The 23,983-nt window shown below is 41.7% G+C and overlaps 1 protein-coding gene across 2 annotated transcripts in view; it reads right to left on the bottom strand.

Annotated features, from left to right (window-relative positions):
• LOC122540954 (NT-3 growth factor receptor-like) overlaps positions 1-23,983 on the bottom strand; it is a 767,468-nt gene that overhangs the window by 337,470 nt on the left and 406,015 nt on the right. The gene's annotated exons all lie outside the window — the stretch shown is intronic.

Below are 23,983 nucleotides of genomic sequence, written 5' to 3'. Positions count from 1 at the left end.
GGAGTAAAATGGATAGCTTGACAAGTGCTAGAATGGGAATAATGGGCTGAAGGTTGGCTGTGCAGTAAGATTCTACATTTTCAACTGACTTGTGGTGCATTTGCAGCATTTTGTGGATTTGATTAAGATTCCCAATGCTCCTGCTTTTTATCGTTGCGTTTAGGTTGGTCGGTCTACGCCAGAAAAATAGAAGATCAACCAAGTGTCCCAGCTTTATCAGAGGTGAAACAGAGGATGAAATCATTCATAGAAGAAAAATTTAGCAGTAGCATTCTGAATGATAAAGGATAGGATTCTGTCATAAATGATAACTGAAGGCAGTCACAAGCTACAATTACAATCTGTGCAGCTGTGAACGTTAAAACAATTCAGCTCAGATGAATTAATATGAGCTGCATCAGATGGATTATATTTGTTGAGACATTGCACTTCAATTGTCTCTTTGAGGCAGGAGCTTTGTTCAAATATCAGATCAGAGCTTTTGTTTTCATTAAAACTCAAAACAAGCAGCAGACATGATGTAGTAAGCACTGGATTGCATTTTTCTTATCCTCGCATTTATCATAACCAAAATTGATTACTTCAATGTTCTCCTCAGTGACTCTTACATACTCCATAAATCTCAACTAAAGTTCTGCCATTTCTGTCTTTCTGCACAGTAGATCTCTCTACCCCATTCGACCCCTGCTTTTATTGATCCATACAGTTTCCCCAAACCCACTAATGTCCATCTCAACATGTTGTCTTCCTGTTCAAATCTTAATGTCCTGAATTTTCCCTGCTTCCACACCATCCTCTCTTCTGATCTTGTCCTCATCAGCCATGCCATTGCTTAAACAATCCTCTCTTCAACTTTGTCTCACATTTGATGATGGAGCCTCCACCTGTTCACAGGAACTCCTTCATTAAAACCATCTGCTTCTTACCTGTCCTCTCCAAACTGATCTTTTTAGTCTAGGGTTCATCTCCCTTATCTCACCGATGAACCTACAATTTCACACATAATTTGTAAACCATCTTGGGATGCTTTGTACATTAGATAGCAGAACAATTATCTAATTGTCAATTGTCGGTCCGAAAACAGGAACAAGCTGCCACCCAGGCCTCTCTGCTAGGTTGAGGGTTCTTAAATATTCCAAACATGGGGGAGACTGACTTTAAATCTGAAATAAACAGCTAGTCTCACGAAACACACAGGTCACCAACCTTCCTGAATTATCCTTATTCTTCAGAGACGAAAGCAAAGCTGTTGTCATTAGTTGATAGTGTTAGCATAGATTTCAGGTTTTGACAAGAAATATTGGGCAGGTATCAAGGATATTTTTTGTTAAATAAAGTAAGAATGACCAGGAACTTATTTCCCATGAGGCTGATGGAAATGGAGACAATGATTTTGAAAGGAAATTGGATGCTTGAGGGAAATACAAATATGGAGCTACGGGGATAGAGTGGGGGACTGGCACTGACTGGGCTCTACAGAGAGCTGGCATAAACTTGATGGACCAAACAGCCTCCTTCTGTGCTGTAATGGCTCTATGTCTCATTCAAGTGAATTTTCTTGACACCACTACAAGCAGTGAATATTATTGGTGCACAAAATGGAAATGTTTTCCTTCAAATTTATTAGTACTAGAAACAGGTAAATAAAGACATTTGCCTGCTGGTCACAAACCATCTAATCAGAAAATAAACAATCTGCTTTGTGTCCAATTGGCAATGAAGAGAGTTGTGTTGCATAGCCAATAGTGGAAGGGGGGGGGGGTGATTGGAGGAGGAGATAGCTCCAAGGAACATCCCAGAATCTATCTAACTGGAGTTGATGACTCTTCCTAAGGCATTAGTTCTTTACATCAGAACAGCTTAATTTTGGAATAACAGTAGGACAGAAATGGTACTTCCAGCAGTCATTCCTCATGGACAGGGACTGCAAACAGCTTGAACCTGATACCCACTTCCTGATTCTTTAAAGAAAGCAGTTGGAAGCTTTACATCAGCCATCAAAAGGATTGAGCTTCCTTTGAGCACTGCTGGTCACAGGTGAAGAAGAATATTCAGACTCATGCCAGCAATGAAGAAATTCTGAAGCCCTTTCTTTGAACCACATAGTGAATATAAAACAGATTTTGGTGCCGCAGCTTTTTTGTGAACAAAACAAGAGTAAACAAACAGCCATGTAGCACTGACCTCATATGATGCCAAGGGAATAAAAGGCCATGAGCCTTTTCTCTCCTCCCGCACAGTTTAATCATTCTGCTTAGCACCGAAGCTCTGCACTTTCGCCTCATTCTTATGCAGTTCAGCAATCATTGAAATTGCTAACCTTCTGGATCACGGCGTTCCACTCAGCCTCACCAGGTGTCTGTATTCCCTGCAGACAATCTCGTACTTTCTCCAGATGTGAGATATTTGTCATTGTCTACTGATAATTTCTATTCGCTCAGTCAGAGTGAAGGTGCAGGCAATGTTGCGGTCACATTTTATCCCCTTCGTAATTCAGGGTTGCCGAATGGTGTTAGTACAACAAAGGCAACCTTTGATCACAAAACCTGCCTTGCTATATGAGACACTAAGCACCCTATGATTGTACTCATTTCATAGGGTTCCTCGCTGTGCCAAGACGGCAAAGCTGAGCACTCCCATTGATAACTCTGGCTGGAAATGTAGGAACCTTGTGCCCATAAGACAAGTGGTATATTATCAGCCTACCCTCCCAAGCACTGCTTTAGAAATGGGACAACTCATAAAATGAAAACTATTGTCGTGGATGAAAATTGTGGGCTGCATTCCACCGTTAAAATAATGACATCACCTACAGTACCCCCTGTTATTTACATGGAAATTAAATACTCCAGCTCCCAGGAACTGCACGTATGCAAATAAACATTGAAAGTTCTGTGATAAATATATCTATATGAGAAACCTGTTATGGACCAAACCAAACTCCCTCACAATATTCAGAAGATAGTCTAAACCCCCACTTTTTCTAATTTCAGAGGTAAATAAGGTGTTGTGTTCCAGATGCAATTTGATTGATTAAACTGCCAGATTTAAACCCAAACACACTTTATTCATCCACTATTGTTAGAGTACAACAAAAGAAACAGGAATTGGAATAATTTAACTCTATTGGAAAACTTAACAGATTAACAGATACAGTAATTACTACTAATTAATTGTTCCAGTATAGTAACATCCCATAACACATCTTTGCCAAAAGGCAAATTCAGAAAACAGGTTGTCTCACATTTAACTCCCGCTTTTGGGAAGAGAATCCCCAGTTTCTGGCTATAACTGAGAAAGGGACAAAATTGCTTCCACTTCTTCAAGAACCCAACAGCAACTGCTGAAAGCTTAAGCTAAAACTCCTGGTCCTGTGGGAGCTTGATCACACCCATTCAGCCTGCTTCTATTGTTCCATCTTTTAAAAAAAACCCAAGGCCTCACAAACTGTTTACACTAGTAGTTCCTGTAGACTGCTCACACCTCTGCCTTAAAAGCTCTCTTAAAAAAAGGACAAAATACACCTCTTTAAGCCACAGTATCATCACAGAGTCAACATTCAAACATATTGAAAAGTGTGTTATTGCACTTCCTGATAAATAGTAACAAACTCACCTGTAACTATAATGAATTGTCTATTTCTGTGTGCCTTTTTAAAGGCATATAAAGTCTTAATTACTGTTAAGTGACCTGTTTCTCACCCCATTCCTAACTTTGTGAACTCCTCCAGGCCTACAGCAAAACCCTGATCTTCTCCCCAACCCTCGCTTTGCAAAAGCTTCTAACTTTGTTTATGATGAAGTGATTTTGGTTGTCAGTGGAATGCTGCATAAAATGAAAATTATTCTTTTCATCACAGTTGTAGCTAAAATAGTAGATCATATTAACCACTGGCCAACGACATGTAATGGGAGCATCAGCAGCAGGTGTCAATGGTGAAAGATGATAATGAGAAAGAGAGTTGAACAAGTCTCCAGGATCTCCACCAGCAGGTGCCAATGCTGAGGGAGGACCACTGGACCGCTTGAAATGACTCTCATTGCAAAGCAAGAGTGTCTTTGATGGAGAGAAGGTTGATTGAAAAGAGTGCATACAAACAATGAAACTACACAGCCAAATGTTGCATGTAGTCATTCCATGCACACAGTGTAAATAATCCCCTGTTTATCCTTAATTTCTCTTTCTATTTGTAATGACCTGATGAGAGTTTGAATCTCATGTTACATATATGTTCGCAAAACATGTCACAGTCCTGAGAAATTATTTACAACCACTCTGTTATCATTCCACTCTGCTTCTTTCACATAGCGCTGAAAGAAAATCAAAATTCTCAATGGAAGCTTTAAAAATGTCTTCGGGTTGACTGAGGTGAGATCATCTCAGATGTACAGATGGCACAACAAAAAGCATAATTAAAACTTGAATTCATTGATGTCTAAGAACAACAATACAAAAGGGTTACACTTTACATTCAGCCTTGTTACATGGCTACCTGGATGATGCAATTAGCTCTGCCACTGAATCCTGTGTAAAATTCATTCCTAAATATAAATTAAATCATTTTTTCCTTTTGGTTATATCTTCCATTTTGCAGATTTCCAATTCCTGCCTGCACTTGCTTCTTTGACTCTTGCAAGGTGAAATTTGAACTTAACCAGCCTTTCGGTCTCAAAGTTCATTCAGCAATAAATGAGGATAAATGGATGGCAAAACATTCAGATGTCCAGATTCAAGAACAGGCCTTCCACATAACAATATTCTCCCTCCACAATACTTTTAACTCCAATTTTCTTTGACAAAGCATCCTACTTTAGTATCATATACAAAAACCATGCTACCCTGTTCTGTTCCCAATCAGCGTAATTTAGAATTGAAATGAAGAACACCAATTCTTGGACTGCTTCTGTTCACAAATCACTTCCTAACTAGCTTTTATTAAATCCATACTAGGAGACTGTCATCTCAATGTTGCCTTGTGTAAACATTAATGGTGCAATGGATACAACATTCAGCTAACATCGTTTAAGTTAATGTCAGTAGCTGACTTCACTAATTACTAAGTTTAGTGTAAATGAGGTGATTTATCCATATGTGTATTTGTTGTGTGTGTATACGTATATATTTTCAATTATTACAAGTTTGGGTTCTTGGATACTTGGGTTAGTGAGTGACATGGAGTTTTCTGTGTGTTTCAATTAATGTTTGGAAATATTTCTGTAGACATGGTGATTTATTTTAAAACATATTTTGAGGTTTAGATTGAAAATTAATGGGTTTTTCTGCACATTTGCAGAGTTTCACAACTGAACAAGATATTAAGATCCATTTTAGAAGGGCAGGCGAGGGTTTATTAAACTAAGGATAAGGAAGATTTTGTTTTAGCTTTACTTTGAGCTTTGATTGGTCCTGTCAAGTGAAGGTCTAGTGGTATTATTACTAGACTATTAATACTGAAACTCAGCTCATATTCTGGGGACCCAGCTTTGAATCCTACCACAACAAATGGTGGAATTTGAATGTAATTTTTTTAAAGAAGTCTAGCATTTAAAATCTACTGAAGACCATAAAGCCATTGTCAATTAGAGTCTTAGAGCCATAGAGATGTACAACATGGAAACAGACTCTTCGGGCCAACCTGTCCACGCCAACCAGATATCCCAACCTAATATAGTCCCACCTGCCAGCACCTGGCCTATATCCCTCCAAAGCCTTCCTATTCATATACCCATCCAGATGCCTTTTAAATGTTGTAATTGTACGAGCCTCCACCACTTCCTCTGGCAGCTCATTCCATACACGTACCACCCTCTGTGTGAAAACATTCCCCCTTAGGTCTCTTTTATATCTTTCCCCTCTCACTCTAAACCTATGCCCTCTAGCTCTAAACTCCCCGACCCCAGGAAAAAGACTTTGTCTATTTATCAGATCCATGCTCCTCATGATTTTATAACCTCTATAAGGTCACCTCTCAGCCTCCGACGCTCCAGGGAAATCAGCCCCAGCCTATTCAGCCTCTCCCTATAGCTCAAATCCTTCAACTCTAGTAACATCCTTGTAAATCTTTTCTGAACCCTTTTAAGTTTCACAACATCTTTCTGATAGGAAGGAGACCAGAATTGCATGCATTATTCCAACAGTGGCCTAACCAATGTCCTGTACAGCTGCATCATGACCTCCCAACTCCTGTACTCAATACTCTGACCAAAAAAGGAAAGCATACCAAACGCCTTCTTCACTATCATATCTACCTGCAACTCCACTTTCAAGGAGCTCTGAACCTGCTTTCGAAGGTCTCTTTGTTCAGCAACACTCTCTAGGACCTTACCATTAAGTGTATAAGTCCTGCTAAGGTTTGCTTTCCCAAAATGCAGCACCTCACATTAATCTAAATTAAACTCCATATGCCACTTCTCAGCCCATTGGCCCATCTGATCAAGATTCCATTGTAAATTGAGGTAACCTTCTTCACTGTACACTGCACCTCCAATTTTGGTGTAATCTGCAAACTTACTAATTATACCTCTTATGCTCACATTCAAATCATTCATATTAACGATGAAAAGTAATGGACCCAGCACCGATCATTGTGGCACTCCACCAGTCACAGGCCTCCAGTCTGATAAACAACCCTCCACCACCACCCTCTGTCTTCTATCTTTGAGCCAGTTCTGTATCCAAATGGCTAATTCTCCCTGTATTTCATGAGACTAACTTTGCTAACCAGTCTCCCATGGGGAACCTTGTCAAACGCCTTACTGAGGTCCAAATAGATCACATCTACTGCTCTGTCCTCATCAATCCTCTTTGTTACTTCTTCAAAAAACTCAATCAAATTTGTGAGACATGATTTCCCACGCACAAAGCCATGCTGACTATCCCTAATCAGTCTTTGTATTTCCAAATACATGTAAATCATGTCCCTCAGGATTCCCTCCAACAACTTACTCACCACCAATATCAGGCTCATTGATCTGTAGTTCCCTGGCTTGTCCTTACCACCTTTCTTAAACAGTGGCACCACATTAGCCAACCTCCAGTCTACAGCACCTCACCTGTTACTATCGATGATACAAATGTCTCAGCAAAGGGCCCAGCAATCACTTCCCTAGCTTCCCATAGAGTTCTAAGATGCACCTGATCAGGTCCTGGCCATTGTTGGGGAAAATCTCATCTGGCTCACTAAATGTCCTTCAGGGAAGGAAATCTGCCACCTGGTCTGTCCTCCATGTGACTCCAGACTCACAGCAATGTGGTTGATTCTCAACTGCCCTCTACAATGGCCTAGCAAACCATTTAGTTCTATCAGTTGCTACAAAGTCTCAATAATAAAAAAAAAACAGACAGATCACCAGATGTTGAGCAAGGCACTGGAAAAGACAACGGCAGGAACAACCCGGTCAATTCTGCAAACGTCTCCTTATTAACATCTGGGGGCTAGTGCCAAACTTGGGAGAGCTGTCTCACAGATTAATAAAGCGACAGCCTGACACTGTCATACTCACAGAATCATCCCTTACAGACACGACCATCATCATCCCTGGATATGTCCTGTCCCACCGGCTGTACAGACCCAACACAGTGGTATACAGTCAGGGGGGGACTTGTCCTTAGATTGATCTTGGATCCCATGAAGTCTCATGGCTTCAGATTGAACATGTCTGGGAAAAGTGTTACACCCGAAATGTTGACTTCTCCACCTTCTGATGCTGCCTGGTTTGCTGTGTTCTTGCTTGTCTACTACGGATTAAACATAGCCAAGGAAACCTCCTGATGACTACCATGAACCGTCCTCCCTTGGCTGACGAATTAGTGCTCCTCCATGTTGAAAAACACATGGAGGAAGTGCTGAAGGTGGCAAGGGCATAAAATGTACTCCGGGTGGGTGATTTCAATGTCCACCGTCAAGAGTGGTTGGCATTGGAGCAACAGGGAAACGTTTCAACTTGAACAGGCTGAGAATCTATTAACAAACTTCATGTCGCAAATTTTTTTTATGTTGCCTTTAATGTCTTGCAACTAAAAGAATATGCATGAGAGGAATTACAAAGAGAAACAAATATCAATCGAATGGAAACCAGGGATTTGTGTTTGATGAGTTCCTGTACATTTCCGAAAAGAATAATGTCGGTGGGTTGGGGGTGGACATTGGAAGAGACATAAGAAGATAAACTAGATGGAAAATACAGAGGTAAATGCAAAACTAAACACTGCCCCTCTCATTTCGGCATGCAGCACGTGAGGCCTTACAAGGAAAATAGCAAATTTTCCCCCTCAACCTGCAGGTAACCTGATCATTTGTTTCATTTATTTTTTGTGTACAGATTGGCTGTGGCATTTGTTTCAGTTCCCTTGGCCAGTAAATTGCTTTTGAAGTGTAGCCAGGGTGTTTTGGGATACCCTGAAGACTGGGTGGAACTGTCACTAGGAATTTTCACACTTCAGAAGGACTGAAGTCGAACAATAATTCTGGGCCAGGTGCCATATTTCCTGGGGTGCTGAAGGAGACAGAGCAAATCTGCAGGGCACGGGCTATAATAATGACAAATTCATTAGGCCTTGGAGAGTTGCTCAAGATTGGAAGCTGGCAAGTATGAAGTTGGTATTTATATATATATTAGGACTCACTGGAGATGGTTAATTGCAAGGTTCTGAGACTGGAGGAGATTACAGAGATGGGCAAGGGCAGAAGGCCATGGAGACTTTTGAAAGCCCAGGATGAAAATCTTAAAATGGGGTGTTGCTTCCAGTACAGGTCAGTGAACAAAGGGGTAATGGGTGGAGCAAGTGTGAGTTCAGAAACATGCAATGAATGAAATAAATTCTTAAAATGAGGGTGACCTTACAGAAGTTTATAAAATCATGAGGGGCACGGATAGGGTAAATAGTCAAGGTCTTTTCCCCAGTGTAAGGGAGTTCAAAACTAGAGGGTCATGGGTTTAAGGTGAGAGGGGAAAGATTTAACAGGGACCTAAGGGGCAACTTTTTCACATAGAGGGTGATGCGTGTATGGAATGAGCTATCGGAGGAGGTGGCAGAGGCTGGTACAATTAAAATATTTAAAAGGGCACATGACTAGGAGGAGTTTAGAGGCTAAATGCCGTCAAATGGGACTAGATTAATTTAGAATATCTGGTTGGCATGGACAAGTTGGACTGAAGGGTCTGTTTTCATGCTCTAAATCTCTATGACTTAAAGTTTATAAAGTCATAAGGAGTATGGATAAGGTAAATAGCAAATGATGTTTTTCCCCAGGGTGGGGGAGTTCAAAACCAGACAGCAAAATTTTAAAGTTAGAGGAGAAAGACTTAAGAGGGAGCTGAGGGGAAATGCTTTGCGTTGGAAGGTGGTTCGTGTGTGGAATGAACTGCCAAATTCAGGTACAGTGACAACATTTAAAAGATATTTGGACAGGTACATGAATAAGAAAGGTTTAGGGGAATATGGACCAAATGCAGGCAGGTGGGGACTAGTTTAGTTTAGGAAATCTGGTCGGCATGGGTGGATTGGACCGACGGGTCTGTTTCCATGAGGTACGACTCTATGACTCTGTGACATAATCGCTTCACAGGGCCTGTGGCAGGTAGTGAGAGTTCCAACAAGAGAAAAATACACACTTGACCTTCACCCTTACCACTCCTTCAGCTGCAAATGCATTAGTTCATAACAGTGTCAGTAAGAGCGATTGCTGCACAGGCCTTGTGAAGACCTGTTGAATATTCCCCTGTGAATATCATCATGTTGTGTGGCACTGTCACCGTGATAAATGGGATAGACCTCGAATGGATCTAGCAACTCATGAGGGGCTGGGGGGGGAGGGCATCAGCAGCAGCAGAACTGTATTCCAGCACAATCTGTAACCTCATGACCCAGCACATTCCCTCACTCAGCCATTACCATCAAGTCAGGGAATCAATCCAGGTTCATTGGAGAATGCAGGAGGGCATGCCAAGAGAAGAACCACGCAGACCTGAAAATGATGTGTCAACTTGGTGCAGCTACCAAACAGAACTACTTGCATGCCAAGCAGCAAGTGATGGACAGAACTAAGCAATCCCAAAACCAACAGCTCAGATCTAAGCTCTGCAGTCCTCGCACATGTAGTCATGAATGGTTCTGGATAATTAGGCAACTTACTGGAGGAGGAGGCTCCACAAATATCCCCATCCTCAATGACCGAAGAGGCCAACACATCTGAAGGCTAAAGTATTCACAACAATCCTCAGCAGAAGTGAATGATCCATCTGGCCCCTCCAGTGGTGCACAGCATCATAGATGCCAATCACTTCATGTGGTATTAACAAACAGTTGGGGGCACTGGATTCCGCAGAGGCTAAGGGCTCTGACAATAGTACTGAAGACTTGTGCACTAGAACTTGTCGCGCCCCTAGTCAAGTTATTCCAGTACAGTTACAACAATGTCATCTATTCGATGATGTGGAAAGTTGCCTGGCTATGTCCTGTACATAAAGAGCAGCACAAATCCGACCCAATCAGTAACCACCTCATCTGTCTCCTCTTGATCATCAGTAAAGTGATGGAAGGTGTCATTCACAGTGCTCTCAAGCAGCACTTGCTTAGCAATAACCCACTCACTGGTGCTCAGTTTGGGTTCCATCAAGGGACAAATTCTCCACTGGTTGGATTCATACCTGGCACATAGGAAGATGGTGGTCGTTGTTGGTACTCAGTCATCTCAGCTCCAGGACATCTCTTCTGGAGTTCATCAGTGTAGTGTCTGAGGCCCAACCATCATCAATGACCTTTCCTCCATCATAAGGACAGAAGTGGAGATGTTTGCCAATGATTACATAAAGTTCAGCACCATTCATGACACCTCAGATACTGAAGAAGTCTGTGTTCAAATGCAACAATATCTGGGCAATTTCCAGACTTGGGCTGACATGTGGCAAGTAACATTTGCACCAGATAAAAGCCAGGTAATGACCATCACCAATAAGAGACAATCTAACAGGCACCCAGGAATGAGAGGGCTGAGAGATAAATGCGAGGGGGAGGTGGGGTTGGGGGAAAGGTAGCTGAGAATGTGATAGATAGATGAAGGTGGGGGAAGAAGATGATAGGTCGGAGAGGAGAGTGGAGTGGATAGATGGGGAAGGCAATGGACAGGTCAAGAGGGCGGTGCTGAATTGGAGGCTTGGGACTTGGATAAATTGGGGGGGGGGGGGGGGAAAGGAAATGAAGATTGATCTCGTGTGTTTGTAGGGTCCCAAGGTGAAAGGTGAGGCATTTTCCCTCCAGGTGTGGGGTGGTAAGGGTTTGGCAATGGAGGAGGCCCAGGACCTGCATGTCCTCAGTGGAGTGGGAGGGGGAGTTGAAGTGTTTGGCCACGGGGTGATGGGGTTGTTTGGTGCAGGTGTCCCAGAGATGTTCTCTGAAATGATCCACAAGTTGGCGTCCTGTCTGCCCGATGTAGAGGAGACTACATTGGGCAGAACGGAGACAGTAGATGACATCAGTGGAGGTACAGGTAAATTTCTATTGGATCTGGAAGGATCCTTTGGAGCCTTGGGTGGAGGTGAGGGGAGTGGTGTGGGTGCAGGTTTTGAATCCCTCCTTCCATTTATACCTCAGTTTTCTTGGCCCACAAGTCTCATTCCTGATGAAGGGCTTATGCCCAAAATGTCGATTCTCCTGCTCCTCAGATGCTGCCTGACCTGCTGTGTCTTTCCAGCAAAACACTCTTGACTCTGATCTCTAGCATCTGCAGTCCTCACTTTCTCCTACCCCATTTACAAGGATCCACATTCCCTACCACAAACACTCGGTAGCAGCAGTGTGAATTTGCAGAAATTCACCAACGATCCTTGAACAGCAGCTTCCAAACTCACAATCACTTCCATCTAGAAGGACAAGGTCGGCAGATACATGGGAACATCACCATCTGCAAGTTCCCCTCCAAGCCTCACCATCCTGGTTTGAAAATATAACAGCATACCTTCAGTTCTGCTGGGTCAAAAGACTGGAACTCCTTCCCTAACAACATTTTGGGTCTACCTACAATGCATGGACTGCAGCAGTTCATGAAGGGAGCTCACCACCACCTTCTCGAGAGCAAATAGGGACAGGAAACAAATACTGGCCAGGCAGTGATGTCAATGTGTGAACAAAAATAAAATAACTCAGTAACAATGGCTGTATAGAGCGGAGGTATTCAGAAGGATATAGTGAAATTAAATGATCTTAGATTAAGGAGTTACTGTTAATTCCAGATGAGAAGTATTCAGATAAAACCCTGAAGAGTTTACTTGAAGCCGAATAATAGCTCCATGAAGAAGCTATCTGCACTTCCATTCTTTAAGTTAAAGTAACAACTTATCAAGTTGTTAGAGACGGAGAATCTGGCATGAGTACTGTATCAGCAGTATTTTTGAGAATGATACTGCCCCAGTAGTATGTATTGGGTTCTATACAAAAGCTGTTGATTTTCTTTTTAATTTATAAAGGAGTGTTTTAATGGGATTATACTTTCACTGTGTATTTTAAAATTTGCATTATAGGTTGCTAAATTGATTGACTCTATTTTATATTAATTTCTTCTGTTTATAATCTTCTGTTTTATGATTGAAGCAAACTCTGCAGCATTGTATATTTATGTTTCAGCAAGAGACAAGCTTATTAAAACACAAATCAATCAAAATATGATCTATCAAGCTAGGTTTCAGTGTAAGATCGGAGTTGTTCTGTAGTTGCATCTGCTGGGATCATAACACTAGCCAGCCCCATCCTTCTGGCATTTTACTCTGGTTCCCTCTGGCTTTCTTACTGAAATTATATTTGCTTTCTGCATTGAAAAAAGAAAAACAAAGCATTCATTTAGCAATTTCAACACAACTTCTTCCTTAATTATTTACAATGGTTTATATTTAAAAGCATTTAAAACATCTCCCCTTCTGGAAAAACAACAACTGCTGAATATGTTGATTGATCCCACACCTTTTAATAAATATTCCCAAATCAACTCTTTCATAATTTGCTTTAGATTCTGAACAATGACACCAGCTGGCTAACAGTCTACATGAGTTCAAAATGATACTTAAAAATAGCCATATAATGAATATCTAGAGGACAATCTTTGGATTTTAAACCAAAAAGCTGGGGAAATGGTGCAGGGTGTCGGATATGGATAACCCTCACGAGGATACAGCTGCAAGACATCTGGCTACATATTCATTACTAAACAATTAGCAAGTTTCTAATGAAATTCCTCCATCACTATCACCATAAAATGATCGACCTTGAGAAAGCTCGACATTATTCTGCCTGTATTCCATTCCTACAGACTCTGGAATTATGTTACAATTCTACCTTGTGTAAACCATGCAGCATATTTATTCAATGCATCCAAGGCTATGGCAAGAAACACAACCCAGTGCTGTGTCTTTACCCACTTGGGTGCAGTCCTGGATAGCTGCCGCTCTGTTTTGTGGATGATCCATCAACCATAAGCAGTAGGTTATTTTGTAAAAATCAAAGTTCATGTATCACCCAGAATTTAAAAGAACATCAATAATCCAAAAAATCCCAATTATCCTAATCTTTTTTACTTATTTTCAACCCAATATTTTCCTGTTAATTCTTCAACTCACTGAGATTTGGAATGCATCTACACAAGCTACACCAGACATACATACAAATCCAGACTGGATAAAATTCCAAACATGGCTGTGCACAATCCCATTGAACACTTCCAGATTGACACAGTTTAGGTACAGAACAATATTGATCAATACTCACTGGATGTGCTACAAAATTCCTCAGCTTTAACCTCAATGTTATAACTGTGAAACATTTCTACTTCCCAAACCAGCCATCCTTTTTAAATAATACCTGTTACAAGTGCCAGATTTCGGCTAAGTTTGAGTGTTCAAATTGCCCTAAATACATCTTGCTTCAGATTTGTACCATTAGTACAGAAAAGTTATTCAGCCCCTCAGATTGGATTAGATTCAAGTCAGGTGGTGCCCTAGTAGTTTATAAGTCACTGATGTAACTGCATATTGAAAATAATGTTGGTAGTTGCTATTTAAGATGTTTCAGGTAGTATGTGAATATTGAAGTCAGTGGGAGTCTGAGGATGAATGGATTATGAGGACATAATGCAAATTGGGCATGCTCTCACCAGCAAAGTGTCAAAGGGTTGCCATTTTTAAGATTCCAAAGTGACTGGATGTTTTAGATCTTGAGAAGCTGCTTTACCTTGTCCAGAGCAGAACAATGAGATATGGTTTGTATTTGAAGTGAAGAGAGGGATTGCAAGTGGAAGCATAATGTAAGGCTAATCTATGGAATCGTTCTCAAGGAATCAGTGGCAGATTTATGGAAAAGATTAACTGAGGAGATGTTGGAGCCGAGAATACAATATTCATCCATTCAAATTGAATTTAGATTGATTTCTTTCTATCCTCATATTTTGGAATATAAATGATGAAGAATCCAAGCCAGAAGTGCAGCAAGATGAGAATGAACCGCTGACTTGGACCTGTGACTCTCAAAGCATTTCCCCACTAGGTGTGGAAAGCAAAATCTCAAAGTCCAAATCTATTCCAGAGGAATTTATCAATTGCCAAAATTAGCTGTCAATTCTACTGCTGTCGTATAAAGCATCTTCCAATTAGAAGGCAAATGTCATGGAGCTTGGCATTTTTCGTCAGTCTAGAAATTCCTACGTTTCCAATCCCAATCAGGAGGTCAAATGATAAATGGGTCCCAGTCATCTTTCAATGCTGCCCTGTAATCCACTCCAGAGACCTACGGCAATAGTTTAAAACAAGGTGATCCAGTCACTATCGCTACAGACCTCAGCATGTGGGAGCTAAAATATTGTCAGGCTGAAAAAACATGATTGAAGGCTGGCTACAGAATCCAGTATCTGGCTTATCTGAATTTACACCCTGATTAACTTTGGTCAGCTTAGATGATGCTGCATCATGGCAAAATACAATTGAAAGCTATCAGTGCTTAGTGAAAAACAAAGTAGCCTTCTCTTCTCATATTTCCCTGCAACATATGTTTGTCTTTAGCTATTCTTCACTTCTGGGCTTTGATTCAACTGGGGAAGGAAGGCAGAAATGGCAGCTGGAAGAAGGTGAGGGAGGATAAAGGGATTGATGCAGAGGAAGTGGGGGGAAAATAAAGAGGGGAAGTTAAAATGTATAGAGGGAGGCTTTGAATGGAGAGATGGAAAAATAGGAGGGGAGGGTGTCTACAGAAAGTTAAAGATAAACTTGTTATAGTCCCAGAGAGAAAGACAAATGGTGGTGGATGTAACTTGAGGGTCACCTCACCTTAGGCGAAGTGCAAGTTTGAGAAGGGGACCCTCATGACAATCTCAGCCAGTATGGGAATTGAACCTGAGCTGTTGGCGTTACTCTGCGTCACAAACCAACTATCCAACCGATGAAGCTGAAGACGGTGAAGGGAAAGGGTGTGGAAGGAAATCAAAAGAGCCTTCAAAACAGCAAATGAATGAGGGAAGGGAGTGGGTGAGATGGAAGGGAGGGGACATGCTGCGTTAAGAGGACTGGTCAGGGTGAGGTCGAAACGGGATCAGAGAAGGATTGGAGGGATAGCATTGAATGCAAGCAGATTTTAGAGAAGAGACAGAGGTTAGAAGATAGGGCAGGTTAGAGAAAGGTTGGGAGTGAGATAGCAGTGTGTTCAGAATTAGAGAGTTCAGAATTAGAGAGCGCAAGACGTGAATTGAGGCTTGAGATCTGATTTTAGTTTTGTTTCTCATGAAGATTAATTGGAAATTTCACTTAATCAATTCTGCCACTTCACAAGGGAGACATTAGCTTCCATTTTGTAAAATGAAATCCTATTTATGTTTCCAGTTTCGTGGAAGGCCCAAATTTAAGCTGGACTAAAAGCCAAATGTGCTGGAAATACTCAGCAGTTCTGGCAGCATCTGTGCAGAAAGAAACAATGTAAATGTTTTGAGTCAAATATGAGTCTTCTTCTTCAGAACTAGATCAAAAAGAGGAAATGTGGTGATCCTTTTCAACCCATGGAAGCTAGTGCATCACAATAGTGAAAATTTCAAAGTCCCTTCAAACAACTGCCTGTTATATATGGGTCTAAAAGGGCAAATATTATGAATTGTCATTAGTACAACCTGCTATGGGGATATCATATGGACTGGTGGGCATAGAGGCTTACAATGTTGAAGAAGTGAGATCTAATATCTGGTCCTCCACAAAGTCTCAGTAATAGTCTCTTTCAGGTCTAATCCGGGGCACCACGGCAGCTCAATGGTCAGATCCAGAAATATGGGTTCGACTCCAGCCTTGGGCGACTGTCTGTATAGAGTTTGCACATTCTCCCTGTGTCTGTGTGGGTTTCCACTGAGTGCTCCAGTTTCCTCCCATAGTCCAAAGATGTGCAGGTTAGGTGGACTGACCATCCTAAACTGCCCATAGTGTCCAGGGACGTGGGAGTTAGCCATGGCAAATGTGGAGTTGCAGGACCAGACTGGGATGCTCTTTATAGGATAGGTACATACTTGATGGGTGAAATAAAAGGTTCTTTTTAGGAATGGCAGCCGGTGACAAGCGGTGTCCCTCAGGGTTCAGTGTTGGGCCACAGCTGTCCACATTATATATTAATGATCTGGATGAAGGGACTGGGGCATTCTAGCGAAGTTTACCGATGATACAAAGTTAGGTGGACAGCCAGGTAGTACTGAGGAAGTGGGGAGGCTGCAGAAGGATCTAGACAGTTTGGAAGCGTGGTCCAGGAAATGGCTGATGGAATTCAATGTGAGCAAATGTGAGGTCTTGCACTTTGGAAAAAAGAATGCAAGCATGGACTACTTTCTAAACAGTGAGAAAATTCGTAAAGCCAAAGTACAGAGGGATCTGGGAATGCAAGTTGAGGATTCTCTAAAGGTAAACATGCAGGTTGAGTCCGTGATTAAGAAAGCGAATGCAATGTTGTCAATTATCTCAAGAGGGTTGGAATATAAAAGCACTGTTGTGCTACTGAGACTTTATAAAGCTCTGGTTAGGCCCCATTTGGAGTACTGTGTCCAGTTTTGGTCCCCATACCTCAGGAAGGACATACTGACACTGGAGCATGTCTAGCGGAGATTCACACGGATGATCCCTGGAATGGTAGGTCTAACATACGAGGAACGGCTGAGGATCCTGGGATTGTATTCATTGGAGTTTAGAAGATTAAGGGGAGATCTAATAGAAACTTACAAGATAATACATGGCTTGGAGAGGGTGGACGCTAGGAAATTGTTTCCATTAGGCGAGGAGACTAGGACCCGTGGACACAGCCTTAGAATTAGAGGGGGTAAATTCAGAACAGAAATGCGGAGACATTTCTTCAGCCAGAGAGTGGTGGGCGTGTGGAATTCATTGCCACAGAGTGCAGTGGAGGCTGGGACGCTAAATGTCTTCAAGGCAGAAATTGATAAATTCTTGATGTCACAAGGAATTAAGGGCTACGGGGAGAATGCGGGTAAGTGGAGTTGAAATGCCCATCAGCCATGATTGAATGGCGGAGTGGACTCGATGGGCCGAATGGCCTTACTTTCGCTCCTATGTCTTATGGTCTTATGGAAATGGCCTCATTCTGCACTGTAAGGATTCTAAGGTTCTTTATGGGACCAATGTAACCTATAAAGTTGCTGACATGAAATGAACTATATCTTGTTAACCATTAAAAAAAACTCTTCTGGTTAGACCAGGATCTACACTGGACCAAGCAGGCTCTGTAGTTTCCTACTCTTAAACAGGACAGTGGCAGCAATCATGAGCAGTAATTCATACAGCGTAATGTGCTGGCATGCCCATACAACACTGCCCTCAAATTGTCTTCTGCTAAATTATTTAATCAGGTAAGTCACGGAATTGACACCATTAACTTGTAAATAAGTCAGTCCTACCTGAAACTAAATTTAATGAGGATTTGTCTGCAGTACTTAGTTTTATTTCAAAATTATCATTTGAAAATTACTGGGCAGAGAATAAAGAAATCAAACAGCAATTTGTAACATTAGCGATAATTAGTGACTAATGTTTCAGTTCTTTTAAGAAAAGCTTTCAACTCTCTCTGGTGTTAACAGCTACTTGAAAGGTGCCTGAAACGAGGACAAGCTTGGAAATTGCAGATGCAGCAGATAGCTAAATCAAATCTGATGTACTTGTAGTGCAAATACTGTACATGCACAAAACAAGCATAACACGTAAAGTAAATATACTCCAGAGTACAAATGTATCATGTATAAAATCAGACATAATATACTGTACATATAAAGTGCAAATGGCACATATATGAAAGTTAGTCAATCCAGTGCTCCCTGTGGGAGGTATATTCCAAGATATACAGATAGTAGTAGATTGGGAAACATAGAAGTAATTGTGCCATAAGAAGCAACATGATTAGGTTAGTAATATGCTACACATAAATATATTTATATATATATATTTGGTGGTGTAAACCAAATAAGTTAGCCTGTCCCTTCAGAGGAGGAAGAAAGCAAAGAATACTGGAAAAATCCCAACATAAACAAACGCCAAACCTTATGGTCTTGTGATTTCTATAGAAATGTATTCTGTGCTAAAGCTTATATCTGAAAACACATTGAAGGGGCTTGACAGGATATAAACTTTGAGATGTTTCCACTGGTTAGAGAATCTAGAACATGGGTTCGCTATCTTAGGTAAAGAGATTGATTTTGGAAACAACAACAGATATTGCTGGTGAAACTCAGCTGATCTGGCAGCATTTGTGGAAAGAAAGCAGAGTTAATGTTTCGGGTCCAGTGACCCCTCTTCAGAACGTCTTGGGCAGCACGGTGGCTCAGTGGTTAGCACTGTAGGTTCATAGCGCCAGGGACCTGAGTTTAATTCCACCCTCGAGCAACTGTCTGTGAGGAGTTTACACATTCTCCCTGTGTCTTTGTGACTTTCCTCCAGGTGCTCTGGTTCCCTCCCACTGTCCAAAGATGTGCAGGTTAGGTGGATCGGCCATGCTAAATTGCCCACAGTGTCCAGTGATGTACAGGCTGGATGGGTTAGCCATGGGAAATGCAGAATTACTGAGAGGGGGTAGGTCTGAGTAGAATGTTCTTCACAGGCTCCGTGTGGACTTCATGGGCTGAAGGGTCTGTTTTCGCACTGTAGGGATTCTATGATTCTCTGCCCTAAATGGTTGCCGATGGTACATCATCGAACACAGTTACGGCTGAGAGAGACAGATTCATGGACTCTCGGAAATCGAGGGTAATGGGAAAACTACAGTTGAGACTGATCACCCTTGATTGTAGTGAATGGCAGATCAGGCTCTTCACATGCTCTTATTTCTCATGTTCATAAGTAAAAACAAAACTGACGATTAGGAAATGAAAGTCCACAAAGGTTGGTATCCTAGTAACTACAAAGTTCATTTAAAGGGGGATGTATGTACTTAAAAATCTCAAATGGGTAAAGTATCCCTTGTAATCTGACATACTGAAGAAAAGATCAGCCTCATGTGAGGCATTTCCTAAGATGGCTGCTGGCCTTTTTCCTCTTTCAAGCTCCTGAGATCTTTGTAGACAGCAGGCTGCAGTTACAGGTTTTGCCTGAAGGAGATTACAAACATGAGAGCATCACCTTAGGGCAGGTGACAGCCTGACTCCAGATGTGATCTTCCTGGAGGAGATGATCACCCTCCTTTGTTTTGGTACTGCACAGGGTGTAACCCCAAAGCAGTGTCACACCCTCTTCACATGTGCTTGGGGTTGACGATCTGCTGGATTTCCGACTCACTTTAGCAATGAAAAGGGTCGGTTTCTGCATACTGAGTGCGGGGGGCACTGTCCACCTACACTCTCAGCGTGCTCGAATCTGCTCTCAGAGAGTAGCTCTACTCTGATGGGCAATTGTGGATGCAAGGTGCTGTCTCCCAGCCACGACACATGACTCAGAGCCAGACAGTTTAATGAGGTGCTGCAGATGCAAATGAATTTTCAATATCACCACTCTGAGAGGAAGTAATGATGCCTTACTATTGGGATGAAGGGTCTGTTAATGATTCAGTAACAATGTGAAGCATGTTGTCTCAAACCAGTTAGAGGCATACCCACTGAGACTGTCGTAGGAAATACTTCTGCAGCTTGTATTCAAACTTGAGAAGCATTGATGAAAGTTTCGCATCCAGGAAATGAAGCCCACTGCATGTTTCCTCTTTGCAATTGCTGAAGCACACTGTATCTGTCTGACAGGAAGGCAAAATGTGCTGTATAAGGCAATGGTTCCAAAGGTATTAATGTTCATGTTTATTGGCTTCCCCCACTTCACTGATCATACATGCAATCTCTGAGTGGAGATCAAGAGTTTTAGTCTAGCTCTTGGAGTCAGCAGATATATCTACTCCACCTCCCTAAGGTCTGAGCAATTACGCCTGACCAAATCTAGTTGTCCTTAATGCTAGGAGGAAATAAACCTTGTTACCTATGAACAGTACCTCTTCTATAGGTACAGTGGCATATCCTCTACCATTAATCTTTAGATCGGCCTAAGACAAAGGAGGACTGGAAGCAGCGAGCTAGCTCAAACAACCCTCTCCCAGGAACACAGACTGGTCAAAATGACACATATTATTAAGTACAAAGATTGGTAATATGGGAATACAACACTAAAGGAACTCAGAAAGTACATTACTGCAGGCATCCAACAAGATCAAAATCAGACAAACCTCATCATGAAGTAACTACGCAACCACACAGTACTCCCCAATTTCTGAATTTGCTTTCAAGTAAGTCCAGCTGTTTATGCTTTGTTTAATGCAAGCCAAACTCTCGAAGCATTCCTCTGCCCTGCACATTGTCCACGAAACAAATGGCTAGAAACACATCGACGTCGAGGGCATCTGTGTACTCTACATCCATATACATTATACAATTGCGCAATATGGGTACTGCAATACCCCAACTACCTCCAAGCAAGATTTGGTGAAAAAACATAGTATAGAGAACATGCATAGTTTATGTTTAAGAAATTGCACTGCTCAAATGAAAAAGAATTTTAAACATCTTCATAAAGTCATGAGAAAAATGTGTTTTAGGTGGTTTTGGTTAGTGAACGATGTGAGAAAAGTGAACTTGATTCTCCAACAAAGTCCATAATAACTTAAAATGTGCATTGTAATGCAAGTAATTTGTCCAGAGGAGTTTGATATTCTGCATAGGGATATAGAGTCATAGAGTCATAGAGATAAACAGCATGGAAACAGACCCTTCCGTCCAACCTGTCCATGCCGACCAGATATCCCAACCCAATCTAGTCCCACCTGCCAGCACCCGGCCCACATCCCTACAAACCCTTCCTATTCATATACTCATCCAGATGTCTCTTAAATGTTGCAATTGTACCAGCCTCTACCACATCCTCTGGCAGCTCATTCCATACACGTACCACCCTCTGCGTGAAAAAGTTGCCTCTTAGGTCTCTTTTATATCTTTCCCCTCTCACCCTAAACCTATGCCCTCAAGTTCTGGAATCCCCGACCCCAGGGAAAAGACTTTGTCTATTTATCCAATCCATGCCCCTCATAATTTTGTAAACATCTATAAGGTCACACCTCAGCCTCCGCGCTCAGGGAAAACAGCCCCAGCCTGTTCAGCCTCTTCCTATAGCTCAGATCCTCCAAACCTGGCAACATCGTTGTAAATCTTTTCTGAACCCTTTCAAGTTTCACAACATCTTTCTGATAGGAAGGAGACCAAAATTGCATGCAATATTCCAACAGTGGCCTAACCAATGTCCTGTACAGCCACAACATGACCTCCCAACTCCTGTACTCAATACTCTGACTAAAAAAGGAAAGCATACCAAACGCCTTCTTCACTATCTTATCTACCTTCGACTCCACTTTCAAGGAGCTATGAACCTGCACTCCAAGGTCTCTTTGTTCAGCAACACTCCCTAGGACTTTATCATTAAGTGTATAAGTCCTGCTAAGATTTGCTTTCCCAAAATGCAGCACCTCGCATTTATCTGAATTAAACTCTATCTGCCACTTCTCAGCCCATTGGCTCATCTGGCCCAGATCCTGTTGTAATCTGAGGTAACCCTCTTCGCTGTTCATTACACCTCCAATTTTGGTGGCATCTGCAAACTTACTAACTGTACCTCTTATGCTCGCAACGAAATCATTTATGTGAATGACAAAAAGTAGAGGGCCCAGCACCGATCCTTGTGGCACTCCACTGGTCACAGGCCTCCAGTCTGAAAAACAACCCTCCACCACCACCACCCTCTGTCTTCTACCTTTGAGCCAGTTCTCTATCCAAATGGCTAGTTCTCCCTGTATTCCATGAAATCTAACCTTGCTATCAGTCTTCCATGGGGAACCTTGTCGAACGTCTTACTAAAGTCCATATAGATCACATCTTCTGCTCTGCCCTCATCAATCTTCTTTGTTACTTCTTCAAAAACCTCAATCAAATTTGTGAGACATGATTCCCCATGCACAAAGCCATGTTGACTATCCCAGATCAGTCCTTGCCTTCCCAAATACATGTACATCCTGTCCCTCAGGATTCCCTCCAACAACTTGCCCACCAATGAGGTCAGGCTCACCGGTGTAGAGTTCCCTGGCTTGTCTTTACCGCCCTTCTTAAACAGTGGCACCACGTTTGCCAACCTCCAGTCTTCTGGCACCTCACCTGTGACTATCGATGATACAAATATCTCAGCAAGAGGCCCAACAATCACTTCTCTAGCTTCCCACAGAGTTCTCGGGTACACTTGATCAGGTCCTGGGGATTTATCCACTTTTAACCATTTCAAGATATCCAGCACTTTCTCCTCTGTAATCTGGACATTTTGCAAGATGTCACCATCTATTTCCCGACAGTCTATATCTTTCATATCCTTTTCCACAGTAAATACTGATGCAAAATATTCATTTAGTATCTCCCCCATTTTCTGTGGCTCCACACAAAGGCTGCCTTGCTGATCTTTGAGGGGCCCTATTCTCTCCCTAGTTACCCTTTTGTCCTTAATATATTTGTAAAATATATTAAGGATTCTCCTTAATTGTATTTGCCAAAGTTATCTCATGTTTTGCCCTCCTGATTTCCCTCTTAAGTATACCCCTACTTTCTTTATACTCTTCTAAGGATTCACTTGATCTATCCTGTCTATACCTGACATATGCTTCCTTCTTTTTCTTAACCAAACCCTCAATTTCTTTAGTCATCCAGCATTCCCTATACCTACCAGCCTTCCCTTTCACCCTGACAGGAATATACTTTCTCTGGATTCTTGTTATCTCATTTCTGAAGGCTTCCCATTTTCCAGCCGTCCCTTTACCTGTGAACATCTGTCTCCAATCAGCTTTTGAAAGTTCTTGCCTAATACCATCAAAATTGGCCTTTCTCCAATTTAGAACTTCAACTTTTAGATCTGGTTTATCCTTTTCCATTACTATTTTAAAACAAATAGAATTATGGGCGCTGGCCCCAAAGTGCTCCCCCACTGACACCTCAGTCACCTGCCCTGCATTATTTCCCAAGGGTAGATCAAGTTTTGCACCTTCTCTAGTAGGTACATCTGCACAGATATGGACCAGGTGAAATAAGTACGCAAAACAGTGGGTAGATGACGTATCATATGGCTAAGTGTGAACTTGTCCATTTTGGCAGGAAAAGTAGAAGAAATAGTACAAATATTTCGGTTGAGAGAGATTGTAGAATTCAATGGTACACAGCCTAAGATGTGATCAGAAAGCTTTGCTTTGTTACACTCCAGCTTGTCAGTTTGCAGGAACTTAGTTCAGTAGCAGTTAGCAGTGATATCCAAGGCAATCAGCACAACCCTGAATCCAGCAAATACTAAGAAATTCCCTTAATAACCCCATATTATTTCAAGAATCTCATGAAGATTGGAGCATTCAATTAAATAATTGTTCTTGATGTACAGAAAATTGATCTTAATTATTCTTCCACTAGAAAAGAAAGGATTTT

The sequence above is a fragment of the Chiloscyllium plagiosum genome, unplaced genomic scaffold (genome assembly GCF_037043375.1).
Source record: "Chiloscyllium plagiosum isolate Xiang-an unplaced genomic scaffold, Cpla_swu_hap1 HiC_scaffold_39, whole genome shotgun sequence".
NCBI lineage: Eukaryota > Metazoa > Chordata > Chondrichthyes > Orectolobiformes > Hemiscylliidae > Chiloscyllium > Chiloscyllium plagiosum.
The sequence above is the reverse complement of the archived record's forward strand: the minus strand, read 5'-3'. Positions and strand labels throughout refer to the sequence as shown.